Here is a 12,880-nt window from a genome sequence, read left to right as displayed (position 1 = left end):
AGAGTAAATGGTTTGTTCTGGGTGATTTAATTATGCTACTTTGCGCCCTGGTGTAAACCTCCATGCCTTCCAACCTCTTTTGACAAACAAATAATTCTTTTGGCAAGTCAAGGCAAACTTAATCTAGTGTGGTGGATAGAAGTGCAAGTTAGGACTCCTACAATAATTGTTTGCTCTGGGAAATGTTTTATAGCCTTAATTATATTACCACTGGAAAAATCAGTGGTTGTGTATTTAAATTCATTTGTTCACATGATGTTTTCCCCCCCCCCAATCCCCAAGGAGTAATACAGCAAATAACTATATTTAAAACCTAAAACACTAGAACTGATGTTCTGCAGGGTTTTTTCGTTCGAAAACTGACTTTCAACAAGCAACCCAATACTTTGTGAAAAGGCTGTTATCCGATAGGGCTATAATGTCATCAAATGAAAGGCTGCAAATATGTTCCTCCTTTCGACTTATTTAAGGGAGTTGAAAGCTGGTTAATGGGGACTTAAATGAGCTGCAAATGACTGTGTAGGAATTCTAGTTGTGTAATGCGGCAAATGCCCTCATTAGTGAAACTGAGCAGAAAAAAAATTAATTGGGATGGAAATTAAAAAAAAAATAATTCTGGCACTGTACTGAGAGGCCACAACCATTCATTGAGGGCACAATCCACTAAAAAGGCCCAACGAAATGACTGAGAGCTTCGTTAAGGACACGGTATCCTTTGCCCAAAAGAAAGCTTGCCCTGAAAGTTTAGAGTTGAGATCGGCATGGAGGTGCATGAAATTTGGAGGGCTTTCCATCCCATACGTGCAGCCCCGTATTTTAGAAACATTTGTTGCACTTCAATAGCCACCTAATTCCTATTTATATTTATATATGGTAGTACAGAGTACGTGTGTGTGTAAATTACTCATCCACAGTGTCATCTCACACCATTGAGTTCAATGAGGCTTGCCTATTTGGTCATCTCTCTCTCTCTCTGGACAGTAGACCCTTCAATCAGCATTGATTCCTATTGACCCAAGATGATACCTTTGATTATTATGATACATTGTTCCTTCTGCCCACTGTCCTTCCCTTCTACCCTTGATAAAGAATTCTGGGACTGGTAGTTCTAGAGCAGTGTTTCTCAGTCTTGGCAACAATGGCTGGGAGTTGATGTTCACAGGTCTTAAAGTTGCCAGGGAGATTTGTCTTTGTCACTCATCATTTTTATTTCCTAAAAATGTCTATAGGCCGAATAAAGATGAGGTTACTGAATGATGCTCCTGTTCCCCCTGAAAACAAAACACCCAAAACAAAACCCAACGAGAGAATGAAAAATGGGAAATGAAGCTTTCTGGGCCCCATGGGAGGTTTCTACAGGCACACTGGACACATGGATGCCAGGTTGATAGCCTTGTTTGAAAGCAAGGACTTTGAAGGGTTGACTTTTATGATCCATTTGGGGCAGCAAAATGACTTGGATTACCCAACCCCTAAAATAAGATTCTTTTCTAAGAGGTACATCCTGTAATGTGGAGGAGTCACTAAGGCTGGGTAGCACTTTGTGAGAGCACAAATGGGACAGCTGCCTGTCCCTTTGTGGGTGCCTGTGATTTTGCAGCACACGTAGAAAATGGTGCTGCTTTCATCAGTCTAGTCCCATTTCTCCCCCCCGCCCCCGCTAACTCTGTTGCCTGCAACACCTTAAGACAGGAGTGCCTTTGCCGTTTGAAGATACAGTGGTACCTTGGTTCACGAACTTAATTCGTTCCACGATTTTGGTCGCCAACCGAATCAAATTTTCCCATAAGGTTCATTGTAAATATGGTTAATCCATTCTGAACCATATGTATTTTTTTTAAAACCACAAAAATATGACACAAAGTACAGTACAGTACAGCACGAAGAGAGAGGACGCTAACCTTGCTTGAGGTGACTTCTGGCGTGGAGGGCAGGAAGGCAGGTGGGGAAGCGGATATTGTTTGGAGGGAGAGTCCCCCTCCCTACAGGAAGCCACGACCACGTGTCAGGGCAGGGAAAATGGCCGCGGATCCTGTTCGTCACCCGATGCGGAGTTCACGAATAGAAGCAAAATTTTGCAAACGGTGCTGTTCGTGAACCGAATTGTTCGTGAACAGAAGCATTCATGAACCGAGGTATTACTGTGTTGCGTAAAAGTGCTTTGTTTATGCTCCAAAGCAGTGTTTGGAGAATAGCTGAACAGAATTTCATCAAGGAAACAGAGGCAATGTTCATGTTCAATTAGCAATGCTTCATAGAGACCAGGATTTGGATTTTCTTTTTCTTTCTAGAATTTTTCCCACAGGTGCAGGATCCCCTTTTTTCAGATCAACAGAAAGTTGACCCATTGGTTGCAATAGGAATTGACTGACCGGCTTGTGAATTTGGTTCCCTCCTTTTTATAAGTTCTGACCATGGTATGCCTTTACTAAGCTGAAGAAGTGTTCTTCAGAAGAGAAGACACTTGGCCAAAGTTACTTAAAGCTGCCAAAGAGTTCCATTCTTATGAATAGCAGGCATGAAGATTGGCACAGACAAGCATCTGTCTCTTGATTTACAGGGTTACCTTGTAGAGAAAGACGGTGCAGTTTTCATGTGTTTGATGCCAGTTTATAGCCTGATTCATGGATTAACTCAGAGTATTTTGCAACAGATGACTTTTTTTTAAGAAAGCAAAGACACAGGATTAATAAACACTCTTGACTGACACAGTCTCAAACTGAGCATCTTTCATTAAAGTACTATTCAGATGTTACTAGCCCTAATCCATCTGATGAGGAGCAATTTCTGCAGATAATAGTTTCCTAGGAAACTACCCTATTAGGAGGGCAATCGCAATCCTGAAAATTGTATTTTTATATAAACAGACCATATCTCCATCTAGAACAAACTTTTGATTATAACAGATTATGGATCCTTGAAGCATCTACAGGTAGACCTTGCTTAACAACCGTTTGATTAACAACAGTTCAAAGTTACAACAGCCTCAGAAAAAATGCTTTACAACCTGTACTCACTCTTAATGACATCTCACCAACCCCTGGAGTCATGGGATCACAATTTGCAACCTTTTTTATGATGGTCATTAAATGAATCACATAGTCATTAAGCAAATCTTGGCAAAAAACATCCATTGGCGAAGATGGATTTGCTTAACAACCACATGATTTGCTTAATGACTATGTGATTCGCTTAACAACTGCAGTGATTTGCTTAACGACCATCATAAAAATGGTCATAACATCGGGTCCAGTCATGTGGTGACTCACTTCATGACCACCCTGCTTAACGACCAATTTTCTGGTCCCTATTGTGGTCATTCAACAAGGACTACCTGTAATAAATTGATCTCATGCTGAGAGTTCTAAATAGATAGAATTCAGTTTTTGATTCCCCAAAGAGCTTTTGCTATGTAACCCTATTTAGATGAAGGCAAATGGGAGAAACTATCTTAATTGGCCCCTAAATAACTTATCATTCATTCAGTCAACCATTCAGTCAATCAAATTATATGACTAGCCACCTGCCTAGTGATTCTGCATGTCTAGCAAAGGCTAAAAACATTAAATACAGTAAAATGGTAAAAATAATAAAATACAATTGTAAAGAAAGCATTCTGCCCCAGAGACTGGAGATATTCCCTACAGAGTCCTAACACACACATATAACATCCTGGTCCATGCTGGGGGAAGAACCATGTCTTCAGGGTCTTCTTAAAGGCTGTCAGGGTCAGGGCCAGCCAAATCTCAGGGAGGAAGCTGTGCTATAGGGCAGGTGCTGTGACTGAGAAAGCATGTCTGCTAAATCCCATAAGACGGCATTGTTTAATTGATAGGACCTGGTATATGCCAGCCCTGTCAGCTACGATAGGCAGAGATCACAGGAGACAGAATTCCCACACATATCCAAGCTCCATGCATAAAGGGCTTTATAGTTGACCACCAGGGCCTTGAATTACACCCAAACGGTAACCAGTGCAGATGGCTAGACTCAGGATATCATCATTGATTGGGCAAAGCAACAGTCAGTCTCCCCAAGGATCTAAGGGTAACTGCCCAGAAGGAAGAGGAAGGAGAAAAGGAAGAACAAAGAGGATCTACCTACCAACATTTGCACAGGAGGCCCAGATGATCACTCTTCGATCATCCTCTTCAATGGATGTGTTGAAATCAAGACTTTATTAATGGAGATCTTAAGTAACTAGTTTAATTAGGCCAACTATATAGACTTATGTAGAATTCTGTATGATTCTTGCCTTTCCTACATTCCCCTCTTTCCTAGTGATTTCTTTTTTATAGGTAGATATTCGCCTTAAATAGTTTTAGAAGCAAACTTCCCATTAAAACATTCCCTTGGGCATGCCCACATGGTTACACAGCTACTCCTGTGTTTCACACTTGGCACAAAATTCATCAGCTTCTATACTTCTGGGCTTTGAGCAGGCAAATCTAAAGTATCTTGCTTTCTATTTTCCTAGAGCTGAGCTGAAGGGAGAAAGGATAAAGCAAGAAGGGATAACAGCTCTCCTGCTGGATAGACTGGAGGTGGGGAGGAGTTTCAGCCTCATTGAAGGCAATCTGTTGCAATTATCTTTTACTGGATAATTTACTGAAAGAAGACATCTGCCAGAGAATTTTTAAATTATCTCCCCTTCCAGTGTAGAACAATGGACCTTGATAGATGATGGTCTACGTATACTTGGAGATTATGAGCCTACAATATGGCACATAACATGGACCAGCGGATACGTTCTGCTACAGTTTTTCCTGCCTTGTCCCCCTCCAGATGAGTTGGCATCAGCAAAGCCTTATGACTATCGACGACATTAAGATGTCAGAGATTAACTGTGTTTTAGTTCTCTCGGTCCATTATAGTGCTCCGATGAAGTTTATCATTATTTCTGTTTTTTATGAAAAAAGGTCTGTTAGAAATGCTCTGTTGCAGGGTTCCTCAACCTGGGCAACTTTAAGACGGGTGGACTTCAACTCCCAGAATTCCCCAGCCAGCAAGGCTGGCTGGGGAATTCTGGGAGTTGAAGTCCACCCGTCTTAAAGTTGCCAAGGTTGAGGAACCCTGCTCTATTGGATCCTGCACTGAGCTAGATTATATTCCCTCTAAGGTCCCTTAGTCGGACACGACTTAATGACTAAACAACAACAAGGTCCCTTACAACTCTATGATTCTGTGACTTGATTTATAGGCTTATGATTATTGCATCTGGACCAGTCTGAATGTATCATAATACCACTGTACAAGGCATTGCATAAGAATTCCGTCTGATGTGTTTCTGTGGCTCTTTTCTGATTTTTAAAAGTCTTTAAAAGAGACCAGTCTCTATTAAGTAGGAAATACAAGAACTCTCACAGGTGGGAAATATACACACAACGTTCTTCCAGTAGATAATAGACATTTGAGAGGAGATGTCTAATTTAAACTGAGCATTTAAGTCTTTCATCTTTTCCCCAGAATATGAAAACAAATTCAGACATATTACCCCGAGGTCCAGACACAAGAACCAGCTACATTTTCAAGTGGTAAATCCAGGAAGAGTTTTACGATTTGATCTACCTGACTTATCTGTAAGCAGTGTGCATCGGCAAAGAAAAGAAAACACATGGAAATTTAGTTGCATTTGTAAAGATGAATATGATCTGACAAGCTAAGACTAATCAACTTCACCCAGGCTCATCAACAGTAGAAGCAAAGTTTATCAGACAAGGTCACAGGAGAGAAGCTGGGGTCGGAAAAGCGACAGAAATTGGAGGAGGGGTGCATGTGAAAATAAAGATGTAGACTGGACGGTCATTAGATTTTGTAGCCAGGACACTCATTAAAATTCCCTTTGGAAACACTCTGGAAAGGAAACCCATGAAGGGGAGATTACCAGCCCTTAGCAAAGACATGGTACAAAATGCTTAGAAAGTCCAACAATAATTACTATGTAACCCACACTGCTTTTAAAAGACAGAAATAATTCTCAGTTTACATTTTATCATCATGTCTATTATCATATAATTAAACTGTCACTACCTGTATTTACTGTGTAATTAAGTGACAAGTGTTATCATGAGAAGCACCGAAATAAAAATAAGAAACATGGCACCTTTGCTCTTCCTTCTATTAAGCCACCCTTTGTTTTAGAAAAGGAAAAGTGGAGAAGGAAAATTAAACTTCGATAGTGGTGGAGCTTTTCAGAATGAAGAACACCTTTCAGAACGTGATAAATACATTCATGTACCAAAGGAAGTCAGGAGTGAAATTTTGCCTGTGCCTCTATTTACATAGCAGAAAATGCTCTGAAAAGCCCTTCATGTTTTGTTAACTTCCAAGAACCATCTGGATGACCAACAGTGGAATTTGCAGAGTGGGTCACGTGTATGTTTGGTAAAAATCAGTCACAATCTGCAAAATTTAAGATAGTTTCTTTCCCTCTCTTTTTCCTTCTTTGTTTAATCCAAAGAAAGAGGAGGAAAAGGAGAGGGAGGCATAATCTGCTCTTCTCTTTCATGATTTTTCAAGAATATCCTGGTATTTATATTGGGCTACTGGACTATTTTATGACATCATGGAAGATCTAGCTTGGCTAGTCAAGCAATCAAATTCTGTGTATATGAATATGCTCTTTAGTATATACTGTATAAGTCATTTATGATTGGAATGATCACCTTGGAACCCCAGAACAATCTGCTTTATTTTGGTTATATTGCCATAAAGAACACTAACTGTTGTACAGGTACATCCATGTTTAGAATGGATTTGGAGACTAAGTTAAATTAAGTCAATTCTTCCGCCAGAAAAACATAGCAATCCTATTTGTTTGGGCAGTTTGAGACTTACTGAAGTTTAACTGCTTCCTGAACCACCAAACCCCAAAACCATATCACAGCAATTCCACAGGCATTCCATCCACTTGATGGGACTCCTCTTCCACGCCTACCTCAACCACTGGAAGATAATTCTGCAAAGAGAAGCCACAGCATGTCTTCCTTTGCAATGTGAGAAAGAAGGACAATGCTGTGGTTCTCAAACACAAATTACACAAGAACCCAGTTTTTAATATTTTAGGAACAATGTTAACGGACACTGATGCAAAATTAGAAGAGGAAATCCACTTCATGGACCACAATGTTCAAGAGCTGGAACTGGGAAATGGGAAGTTTTTCTTTCAAATGTTGCAAAAGCCATAAAGTGGTGCAGATAAATAATTTCAGGACTGAATAGTCTTGCTTGGCCCTTTTAGACAATCACAGGCACATTTCTCTCCTTCTCCCCTCTGTTCTTCCTCCAAAATACCCTTTATTCTATACTTTGCAACTGCATTAGTGTTTTATGGTGCATTACAAAAATGAAAACGTTTGCCAGCAATGCATAAAAAAAGAAATACTCTGAGCTTCAGCAGTTTTGAGTAATTCAATTCAATCATGATGCCTTCAATACTACCAGGACAGAAAGGAGTTTCTATTTGCTGTCCGATTCCAAATGCATTGACTTTCTTTGGAGTAAATCCCATTTTATTGTCAAAAAGTTATTTCGAATTAATGTAACTATGTATAGTACCTGCAGAACCATCTGTACCTGGGCTACCTAAGAAGAAAGGAAGGTGAAGATGAGCTGGTTCAGCCCCTATCATATTCCTGCAAGTCCAGAGCTGATGCTGGGCCTGTCCCGATCACCTGCCATTTTCCAGATGATCTTTTGTGGGAACCTGTGAGCTGCGAGGCTTTGGACTTCAGCCCTAGTTGTACTATTGGTCATGACCTCTAGGCAGGATTGGGATATCATACAAGGCAACAGATTGTATATTAATTTAGTCTGCAACATGGTGAGGAAGGGGCCTTGAGGGAAATATTCAGGAGTTGTTACAAAAACAAAAAAAGGGCAGAAGCATTTCTGGAGCTCTGGATAAGGAGATAGTATTAGGAAGAGACTCAGGCTGGCTTCTCCCTGACTCACTGGGTTATAAGGAGGAGGGGAGGAGAAATACAAGCAGGCTTGCAAGAATCTGTTAATATAGCCTATCTCAATAAAGCTTAGTTCTAGTCTTCTTATGGAGACTGTTTCCTGTTCTGGACAACCTCAAAGAGGCTGATAGGTGAACTCTGTGCTGGTTTTAGTGCAAGTAGAAATAGCCTTTGCACATTATTCACATGGCATTCCATAGAGATCAAAACACCAATGTCTTTAGAGGGGTGTTTTGGTGGTGAGCAGTATGATCAAAGCCCTGGCTCTTTGCACATGGATGTGGCATCAACACAGGTATATGTAAATTAAGTTGGCTATAGTTGCCACCCTCTATGCCTAGAGTGCCAGATACACATTCTGCTTAGGATACAGATGGGCAACTTGGGCCCTCCAGCACCTCCTTTGGTGCCTATCAGGATTCTTACCCCACCTAATGAAAACAAAAAGATTATTTAATTGAAAATTAAACAGAAAGTTGGCCTGCAGCAAAGGATCAACCTCTAGCATCATTTTTATTTACAGAAATATTGGTGAATCACGCATATCCACCTCGTAGAAAGCAGCCATATGGTGTGGGTCATTCACCTTCTGGAAAATTGATGTTTTCTACCTACCCATCCACCTGGTATAAAGCAACCAAGGGGGTGAGAGTAATTCACCTTCTGGAAAATTTATGTCATTGATGCCATGCCCACGATGGCAGCCATTTTATCACTAGCCTAGTTTCTCTTGGCGATCATTTTCTGAGTACACAATTACCACATACATGATAGTTATCTCAAGTGTCCATTAGCTGCCTCGAATACTCATTTGAAAAGAAAGGCAGGGTATAAACTGACTAATAAAAAAAAACATTTTTCCCTTGGTTCAAAAAGAAAACCTTCAGAGCAAGCCTGTATAAATTGTTATCCACATAGATGAAGTCAAGTATACTGACCCATTGAGTACAAACAGGCTTCATATATGTCCTGCCTACCAGGGACTCCAAAGACAGAAGGCTATCAACTATCAGCTATATTACAATTCCTAGCAGATTTGATGAACTCTTCTTGGGAAGTCACAAATCGTGCATGCCTTGTTCAGAATGTTAAAAGACTGTGATGGTATTTAAACCAAGTCTTCATTTTCATTCTCATTCACATGCTAACTCCCGTCAGATAAAGGAAAAAATACTGCACCATTTTTAATTTTTTAATCTTCTTTTAACTTTCTCAATGACGAGTGGGCTCTTTAATCAAGGAAAGATGGAAACCCTAACGATGCAAGCTAGTGAATATTGAAAAGGTCAACATAGTACAATGCACTATTTTAATTTATGACGCGTCTCCTACATTCTAAAGATTAGCACACCTCTGCAGAAAAAGTTTAATTCTGTCTCCCAAAGGCAACCCATCTATAAGACAGTATGAGTGTTATTTTATAGAGTTCTGCAAAGCACTGGAAGTGTGTCAGTAGGAGTGGAGAAACTCTCTTCAAAGCATTAAAGCAGCCATGTCTTTGGAACTTCTTCTGGCTGCTGTGACGGTCTCCCAGGGGTCTGTGTGTGCCATGTCACTTTGCCATCACTCCCCGTGGAAGTACAACCTGTCTTTTTTTCAAGCTATCTCACTTGTGCAATTGTCCGTGTGTCTGTTTTAACTCCTTTCCCCTGATTTTTTGGGGGAAAAAATGCAAAGATCAATATAATCTTCAAATGTATTCTGTCATGACACCTTTTGATGCCTTTTATGATATGCCTTTCTGGGTGTTTTTAAGCCAAGAATTGAACCACTGAGTGTAGACAACAGCAAAAATCAAAAGGAAAAAGTTTCAGTCCGTGGAGTTGTCTAGGTGCTATAACTCAGGCCCACCTGAGTGTAAGTATAGGCTGAATGACTTCCTTGATCAACCCATACCACAAAGCCAAGTAGCTCTTTGGAGTAGATGATGCCGTGAACAATGGTCTTCATTGGCCACATGATAGAGGTCATGTGTTCATGCAGCAGCTACAGACATGTGCTGCTGTGGCAAAGGAAATTCACACATATGTACAAACATACTAATAATGCTCTTCCCTTCCAGGGTAAGCAACATTATTCAGAGTGTAGAAAAGGAGTAAGAAATACTAAACTGAAGGAAGTAAAGGTCTAAGATAAGGGGCACCAGGGGAAAGGAAACATAGCCAATGTTAGTTGACATCAACATTAGTCATTATTCTTCTCTGTGTTGGAAGTGTGAATTCAGTTGCATTAACTAACAAAATTCCCAACCTACTGACCACAAAGGACAGTCGGGAGTTCCTCTGTGGGCTTTGTCTGTGAGATTCCTAATCAAAACATGCTTTCTTCCTGCCTTGTTTTTGCAGGCAGGCTTGTTGTCTTGGCTCTTATCTGAAATGATTTAGTTATCTAGGAAATAGGCTTTTACATATCCTTCATGTATTTTCCATAATAAACTTTTTTTCTTTTAAAGTTTTAAAGTTACAATGAGCCACTTCATTAGTCCATGTTCAATTTAGATTCCCACACTCCAGAAACAAAGTTCATAATCTCCTCAAATCTGGCATATCTTTCTGTCTTTACCAGTCACCCTTGGTTCCACCACATCCATCCACTACTTCATACGTTCCTTTTTGTCCTTTAAACTTCTGACCTCTCTCTTTTCTAAAATGTTGAGAATCTTGCCAATCCCGTTCCATCATAACTTCCCTCCACTCCATTCTCGCGGAGATAGCTTTCGGTTACAGAGAATGAGAAATCAAACAAGGGGAGTACATTCATCATACCAGATTGACTGGATTTATAAGCTGCCCTCATCCACACTGATTCTGGTTGGTGAACAACAATTCAGAATGCAATACATTAAAACAATAATATCAGGTGTGTGTATATAATACAGTAAACTTGCTTCTCAAATAGTGGTCAAGGCACCAGGCTAGCAACCAGGAGACGGTGAGTTCTAGTCCCACCTTGGGCACAAAGCCAGCTGGGTGACCTTGGGCCAGTCACTCTCTCTCAGCCCTAGGAAGAAGGCCATGGCAAACCACTTCTGAAATCTTGTCAAGAAAATTGCACAGACTTGTCCAGGCAGTCGCCAGGAGTCAACACTGACTTGAAGGCGCGCACACACACACACAAATGGATTTATATAAGACAATCAGCATCTACAGTATTTTGCTTTATAGAACCATGCAAATCAAAGAAGTTTTTCAACTGCCAACAGGAGAGGAAATGAGAGACCAAGATGGCAAGACTCAAATGGGAGAAAATGCAATTATGCAAATTGACCTTGGTAACAATTCTAAGCAGGACTTATTCATGTGATATATTGAAATGTTTAAAAAATCAGTTGACCAATATTATTTTATTTATCCCTTGTTGCAGAGAAGCTCAGATTATGATTCCCCACTCTCATTTATATGTATGCCTATTTGGCCTAGCCTAGAGATTTGATGAATTCCCTGGACATTTGTTCTGTAAGGAGTGTTTGACCAACAGTCTGTGATATGGAAGATGTCCAAGGAACTAAGGAGAAGCTGACAGTACTGACTTATAAATTTCTGTATATGACTGAATCAATGAAAGGTGCCTGCATTCCTCCATTCATTATGATTCTGCAGAACTCTGAAATTGAACTGTAATCTGCACACTTCATTAAGAACCCCCATGTGGCTGGTGAGAGCACTCGTTGATGAAACGTTAGGAACTGGCATATCTAGAATGGGAAGTGACGTTGTTAGAGACAACTTTCACATCTTTCACGTGGTTGATGACCAACTATATAACGTCAAAAGCTTTTAAAACAATATCTATAGTTTCTCTCCATTTTGCTATAGAGGTATAATAGTTAAAGGGATAAATCAGGAATGAGAAAAGCTTTAATCAAGTCCACCCTCTCAGAGTGTTGCCGTTATGGAGAAAAATCACCATTAGCTATTGAAGGAAGAGCAGCATAAAACTCTAATGAACAAGTAACTTAAATAAATATTGTATAGAAAAAGGTTAAGACTGTCAAGCAAGCCACAGTTCTTATTCACCGACTAGATGTATCTTTTCTTTGATTTGGCTTACTTTAGATGTGTCTCAGAACATTATATCTATATCTATACCATTTTGTTGGAATGGTATAACTCCTGTGGGTGGGGATTCAGGCTTCATGGTTTCCTCGTTTACCTCTCAACCAATGTACGTTCCTTCTCTAGTCAAGTTAGGACTGATGTGAGTTTTACCTGAATGCTGTCATTTTCCCCCAACATTATCCCAGGGCAGGAGGACAGAGGAAATCCTTCTGAAAGCACCCATTCGTACTGACTGTGTTACTTATCACTCCCCTCTCACTTGGTCTACTATGTAAAGTCATCAGATGTCCAAGCTTAGTTTAAACTTAGCTCATGGTATCTCAGGTCAGTTGGTGAATGTGATCCCTAAGAGTCATATATAATAAATCTGTGGCCCTGAGCTTTACATCAAGGTACAAATATGACAACTAAATAAGAAGGCTATAACAGAAACAGCAAGATCAACATATCAGTACAAAATGTTGTAAGTAATTCAACTGTGACAAATATTAGATGCAGTGGCATCGGTTGTCAAACCGGACAAGGTAATGGTCACAGCAATGCATGCAACATTAAGACATCTACAAAAGGATGGTACTGCTACAACTGTTACCTTCTGTTAGCTCTGCGAGGTAGTCCAGACAAGAAGTACTAGGAGTACTAACTCTATCTTTATTGTAAGGTTACACTACCAGAATCTTGCAAGACTGTACTGTAGGCATTTCTCCCCTCCTTTCCTTTCATTCTCCGGAAAACTAGGGAGGGTCCCTTCTGAAATGTTTCCCAAGCCATCCCCCCTTCGGTGGGCTGAGACCTCTTTTACATGCCAGTTGTCCCATCCGTGTCTCCCAAGGTCATTCCCACATGCCATGACCTCTTCTG

This window comes from Python bivittatus, unplaced genomic scaffold (genome assembly GCF_059951505.1).
Source record: "Python bivittatus isolate LINGU-HERP-01145 unplaced genomic scaffold, Pbiv_v1 ctg000970_np1212, whole genome shotgun sequence".
NCBI classification, from domain to species: Eukaryota; Metazoa; Chordata; class Lepidosauria; order Squamata; family Pythonidae; genus Python; species Python bivittatus.
Note: the sequence above shows the minus strand (reverse complement) of the source record.